The sequence below is a fragment of the Pteropus alecto genome, unplaced genomic scaffold (assembly GCF_000325575.1).
Source record: "Pteropus alecto unplaced genomic scaffold, ASM32557v1 scaffold184, whole genome shotgun sequence".
NCBI classification, from domain to species: Eukaryota; Metazoa; Chordata; class Mammalia; order Chiroptera; family Pteropodidae; genus Pteropus; species Pteropus alecto.
Genome location: NW_006436278.1, coordinates 117,471 through 124,450, shown reverse-complemented (window position 1 = coordinate 124,450; position 6,980 = coordinate 117,471). Strand labels below are relative to the sequence as shown.

The following is a 6,980-nucleotide window of genomic DNA, read 5'->3' as shown; positions in this document are numbered from 1 at the left end:
CTTGTAGAAACTTCTATGTGGTGTTTGCCCATTTCAAGTAATCGTTTTCTCAGGATATAGACTGCTGCCTGTGGTGTTCATGGTTATCTTTGACAAAACATCTAATGGTGAATGAAGGAACTGCCAAATCAACTTTAGAAGAAAAAAGGAGGCAGGGAGGGAGGGAAGCAGGCAGGCTTCTACACAAAATAAATTCTTAAGCTATCAAGTGCTTTTAGTCAACATCTATACTCAAAATAATCAGCGACATTTTTCAAGTAGAAAATTCTTCAAGATGACTAACTACTTTGGTATCTCAATGAAAAATAACAATTGAACACACATGAAAGCGGCTTTGTAAATCTGCAGAGTTTAATTGTGGATCACTCCTCTTACTCTGTAATATTCTGAGACTTTTCTACATAGAATTATTTGTTACATTAATATATCATTATAGTTGTTAAAATTACTTAAGGTGTTATTGCATATTAATACTGTAAATGGATCAAGAATTTAGATAATTTAATTTCATCTAGGTATTATGGTTCATTAGCATTCTAGGACATTTTTAGACAAACTACTTAGTTAAAAATCAGTGGAAGAGCACAATTTGATAAAGGCAGGTGGCCTGGGATCAATATCATCACTACAGCTCAAGACTGAATTTGGCTAATGGCCATAGGAGGAGTAACAAACAAACAATTTTATTGCTGCCTATACACCCCAATGTTGTCCACATAAATCACAGTGAGTCTGTTCAGATCCTTGAGTAAGTCATATATTTGAATTCCAAGCAACTGGAACTTTACAGCAGGGAATTTGTTGTGTACTATTTATTTGTATTCAGAGGATAGGAGTTATCTTAGGTTGAATGATTATACTTTATAAAAATTGTAGGCAGAATATTGATTCATTAATTAGGCAATTGTCCTTCTTTGCTGCAAACAATAACCAGCATTCATCATTTAGCAATACCGTGCATGTTTTCTTAAATATTAGTATTTCTAATGAAAAATACATTAAAAGAAAATAGTTCAATATATTTAGCTATGGCAAATAAGTTGTCTAGTTCAAATAGTGCCATTTACTGACCTGTACCGTCTAGATCTATACATAAAGAGCTAAAGAGATCAGCATACTGAACTCATTATTCTGAAGCAATGATGTGTAGTGAAAAATGAGCTTGCTTTTGCCTTATTTCAAAGTATTAATAAAGTGACACTAACTCTATTACTGTACTTGAGTTACTGTGATGCCCAGGGTGGGGAACAAATCTAGTGGTGATTATGCCTCCAGTTTTGTCTTGGTTTCCAGGGATCGCCTCAAAGTGATGCTTTTGAGAATTGCTATATGGTTACTTCACATCAGATAGACTTCAGGCTATTTTCCTGATAGAACTTAGGATGCTTGGGTTATCAAAAGTGTCATGAAATTTGAAGCCTTTTTTTTTTTTTAATTTGCCTCGGAACCATAGTACTACCACAGATAGATGCAAAAGTTGTTTGACGTATATCCTGAGGTCATTACATTTGACTTAGAGGTGACCTTGCCTGCAATAATCAGGTGAATAGGGGTGTGTGCCAGGTGTCATTGTAATGTCGCTTAGGAAACTTCCTGAGAGATGAGAAATGGAAGGAAAAAAAGGAACTGATATCACATCTGAGTAATAAATCATCAAGATTCAAGGTAAAAAAAAATCCATTCTCCTCTCATTGATTTGCAATGATGGTTGAATGCTGTATCCAGCTATTCTTTGTAAATGATTTTTTTTTACTTTCTAGATGTTATTTACCTCCCCTCTGAACCCACAATTTCTAAACCCTGCTTCATTTTGTGCAAATCACAGCTTCAGGGTAGACCTGGAATATGTCATCCTTGATATTTTTAATATTAATAGCCTAGTTCTCTTCACAAATTATGACTTTTTTAAAAATCAGAAATATTTAATGCAAATCCTTAGGAGCTGCTCTTCTGGATATAACTCTTTAGAACTGGGTATCTTGCAGGCAGACATTTTTTAATGTTCCAGCAGAATCAGCACTAAACTCTCTACCACAGCACATACTTTGTCATATATTTATGTTGGCCAAACATAAATACATAAATAAAATCAACAGAACTTAGTCCAGAGCCTCAACTACATTATACCATTCCAATGATGTGCAATGTCAAACCCAGTAAATTTGGTTTTCTCCTGAACGCATTAGCTTAAAACTCCAGACCAACTTCTAGTTGCAATGAGATTAATGGGATGAAATGTGTCAAGATAAATAAAATACCGACCAATGCTGTCCTAAGTCTTATCTGCAAAATCTATGGTCTTTGCCATGTATATTCATTCCCAAGTGCAGTAAGCTTAAATTTGGTTCTTAAGATGAATCACTTGATTCAGTCAACAAGGAGAGAGATCTGGAACTCTTAGGTAGCAGGTGCCATCACTAAGTGACACTTCATACAGTCGGTTGAGAGCCATAAGTTTTTCTATAACTTTGTACCACATGCAATTTTTTCTTTATTGTTATTCTTCTCTTTTTTCTTTACTGCTCCCTTTCTCAGTTCTCTCTCATTTGTCCTTCTCTCTTGCCCAAACCAATATGTCAGTCTGTAATATACCACATATTAGTCACTAATGAAATCAAATCAGTAGGCCACAGCCAGCCATTTTTTAAATCAACTATAATAGAATATTTCAGGGTACGTGGCTATGACAAGGATAATACTGTTTCAGAAACTTGTGTTTTAACCCATTACTATGCCCTGGGTCATGATGGGAAATATATTTCTTCATGAAGAGCAGTACCAGTGTACATCACCTGCCTCCATTCATGGTACTTGGACATAAGGGTGACAGGTGGCAGGGTGTAGTAGATCACAGAGCATCAGGGAGCCCGGGATCTTGCTCTCACTCTGTCAGTAAGTCACAATGTACATTATGTTCCTTCAATTTGTGTTAAATAAATATAAGGTGTTTATACATGCATACACATACATGTACTATATATGTACACACACAAAGCATATATAGACATATAACATAGATATATAGATATATAAATATAGATATATAGATGACATAGATGTACGTATGGCATACTGGTGCCACTGGACAGTGGTAAAGGACAGGGATGCTGCTAAACCTCCAACATTGCACATAACAGCCCCTCACAACCACTAATTATCTAGTCAAAAATGTCCATAGTGTCGAGGTTGAGAAACCCTGATATATACATATATCCAACTACTATTTGGAAAAATCTAGGGGAAAGATGGACTGCTTTTAAGTTTTCATTTGAACGTTTGACATCATAAAGTTCCAACCAGAATCATAACTTTCTAATCCTGAATTTATTATCCAATTTAAATTAGAATATTGCTTTCTCACTAAAATCATTGTTTTGTATAGTTTACTTATTTTAAGAAGTGAGATTAGGAATCCCTCATTTCCAGATTTCCCCTGACATATGTGTACCCCTTCACAATTTTCAAAGGCCTGGTATGAATCCTGCACTTACTGACTCCACGTGGCAGATGCTAGTACCCAGTTTGACACGTGAGGAACCAGAGAGGTACAGTGCCTGCTCGGGCACCCGGGTGAGTAAGAAGCAGAGGTGAGATCTGAACCCAGGTCATCAATCTCAAGGATTTGAATATGTGTTTGATTAAAAGACAAACTATTCTGGGACCTGGCCCAGCACTATTCCAATCAAGCCAACATGCCTGCCAAAATAATAAAAAAGAATCGAATTGGATTTAAAAATATCCACACTTTCAATAGCATCACTACCAAAGTGTACAATATCCTTTAAATTATAATTACTGGTCTTAACGGCATGTCCTCTTTGTTGCATTTCTTTCTTTAGGAATTTGTCCATCTCTGTTTGAACTCTTCTGTAAAAACTGGTTCAAAACGAACAGTAGTCTCTGAAAGCACCTCACATCTGTCTTGTAATTTCTGATTTTGCATAAGGCTTCTACTTTGCATTATTTTTTGTTTGTTTTTTTAAAGCTTTCCATCTCTGGATAGCTTTGGAAAGGTGGAAAAATCACATTCTCAGACAAACTATGTACTACATAGTAATTGGGCAGCAATTCCATCATCTTAAAAACATATGGACATGTCTTTCTTTGTTCATCCTAGATGAGATTTCTGTTTTTTTCCTAATCTAATACCGAAATTATAAAAACACAAGCAAAATTTAATTTTATTTCTCTATATCCCCACTAGCATTGCAATCAGGAATCTCTAAGCACTTGAGTAATATGAACTAATCAATAGAGACCAGCACACAAATCCAGAAATGCATTTACAATGCCACTACACCAAAGAATTAATCATGCCATTTTTATTAACAAAGTACATTAATATGCATGTCTTTGATATTCATTTATATCTGGAACTTCCCCCAACACAGAAACTTTTAGAAAAGTCAGTATAAAACAGCTTTCAAATAAATTGGTACATTTAAATATGTACACACACTTCAAGCTTTCTTCTGCAATTATGCAACAACTCTCACATCAAGTTTTGTATTGCTCATCATTTGTGCACGTGCATTCAGGACACCCTTCGAAATAGCTAAGCACCTAGTTGAAAATTTGACTCTGACAGAAAGAAAAGTCTAAGTTTTTTCATTTTATCTTACTCTCAGTGTGGTCCCCTGGGGGAAAGGCAGGCTGCTAAATGTTCTTCTGAGGGCTGATAAACGCATGATACTTGCTTACAAGGCTAATTAAAATAGATATGTGTCATATTTTACATGTTTCTACTGGATTAAAATAAAATACCGGTTTTTATCATTGATGCCACGTTCCTCATCTAATCTGTGTACAGGTTATTGCTTCTTTTGTGTGTTCCCTTTGGCTAGGGACACACCACACTTTTCGGTAAATTGTCTCCTTTTTATTTCAGCATGACTATCTCATTATTTCTGCCTGTGAATGGACTCTTAGCTGTGTTTTGTGGTTGTTTATAACACTCATTAAATAACTACAGGAAAAGATGACAAAGTCAGAAATGAGGTAGACAGAGAGGAGACAGTAATAATATAATGTGCCCAGGCTGCTGCTAGAGTCTGTAGCAAACAGTGCAATGGGATGTTTTACACAAATAAGGATAATAGTAAAGCAGGGCAATGTTTCTGAATATTTAACTGTAAATAGCCTGCCCGTGTACACATGTGAGAACTGTGTTATTCTGAAATTGCTTATCTGGCTGGCAGGGAAATCTCAAAAAGGCTTTGTCAGGGATGAAATAAAAGGAACAGTAATGATCCTTAAAATCTCAGAGATATGATTGTAAAAGATCATTCTTTGGAATATTGCTAAAATAAACTCTGCATATTCTCATAATATAAGATTACCAGTAATTTTCCTTTAAAAAGGCCCAGCATGGTCTCCTTAGAAAACCATTATGAAAAGAAAGCCAAGAAGAGATGGAAGAAGTGAAAGATTCCCCAGATTAAGGACAAGAATGAGATGGAAGTCAGTGCTATGAGAACCTGGTTTAAATGTATAGGAAGTAACCTTGAAAGCAGACACATCTCGACACAAACCCATTAGCATGAGAGCTTTTTTTCTTTTTGCTGTAATTTTGCACCCCTCTTCTAGCCTCCCCTTCTATTGTCCATATTGTAAATATTCTGAAGAATTGGGGGTTGGTTTTATAGACTCTGGAGGGGCTATGAAGAGGAGGGGAAGTGACAATTTTAAGCCCACTCTCCTCCAGGATTGAGGGGGAAATGTCTTGGTGCCGTCAAATAAACTCCCTACCCCTGGCTTAGATTAAAAAAAAAAAAACTGCAACTTTATCCCAGATACCCTGGGAGGCTGCAGGAGAGGACCGGGGAAGAAAGCGGATCTTTGGGGGAACTGCAACGCTCTTGGCGAAAACCGCACCTGGACTACTCCAAGAGTAAAAAAGGAAGGGAGGGTGGCCAAAAGTACGCTCTAGTAGATCTGGCAACGTGGTGAAGAATAAAAAGAGTCAAAACAGGGACTGCAACGCTGCTAAGTGCTTGCTTGTGTTAACACATTTGCACGAGTCTAGCTCAGCCCCATATTCAATGGGAACTCCTTGTTTGCTGTCCTAAGAGGTCCTTAAATATCTGCCTGCGAACTCCTATGATTGGGCACTTACTAGTTAAGGGAGGCAGCTGTCTGGGAGGGTGTCCAGCTCGGAGGGCTGGCTGCTCTTGCACTTGTCCGTAACTTCCACTCAGTGGTCTTAGTCTCCCCTCGGTTTTGGTAGCGACCGAGTGCCATCCTTATTTCCCTTGACCGAGTCGGAGCTGCAGCCCACGGTAAAACTGCAAGGGCTGGGCAGAGTTCCAGGCGTGAGGGGCCGAGAGGCGTGAACAGCGGTCCGCCGAGCTTGTCGGAGAAATGGAGCAGCGGCTCCTCTGTGGGCTTGTACAGGCCCCTCCCGGGTGCACAGCGGGGACATTTGATCTCCGGGGTGATTGATAAGTGCGGGAGAGGGGCCGCCATCCCTCCCTCCCTCCCTCCTCCTCCTCCTCCTCCTCCCTGCTTCCCTCCTCCCCCTCGGCTTCCTCCCTCCTTCCTGCTGGAAGCGCTGCCCGGCGGCGAGCCGCTCCAGAGGGGATCTGCCTGCCCGGGGGCGCCGCCTGCGCTCACCGCCTTGCCCTCGCTCGCGGGCCGTGCCGGTCCCAGGCTGTGTCTGCTCCCGCACCTGCTGGGGTCGCCCGATGCTGCGGGCGCCTGCGGGGGAAGCTCCGGGCGGCGCACTCGCTGGGTAAGTTCTGAGCACTTACCGACGCCACGGCGACGCGGCGGGCAAGTGAGCTCCGCTCGGCCCTCTGCCCCCTTCGCGGCCACCTCCCCTCGTGGAGAGAACTGCGTGGGAGGACCGGGCGCTAGCCGCCCAGGACTATGCCCTGGGGCCGCCCTTGCCTCCTACCCACACGAGGGCTGTCTGGCTCCGGGACCGTCCGCGCGGGCGTGGTCGGGATCCCGGCGTCGCGCATCCCTGCGGTCACCGCCGC

General features: G+C 40.6%; 1 protein-coding gene across 1 annotated transcript in view; it reads left to right on the top strand.

Moving 5' to 3' along the window:
* Window positions 1–6,609: 6,609 nt before the first annotated feature.
* The window catches only part of SLITRK2 (SLIT and NTRK like family member 2), an 8,226-nt gene continuing 7,855 nt past the window's right edge, over window positions 6,610–6,980 (top strand). The window contains exon 1 of the mRNA XM_006911762.3: window positions 6,610–6,730. The gene's annotated coding sequence lies outside the window, so the exon portion shown is untranslated. The remainder of the gene's footprint in view (window positions 6,731–6,980) is intronic.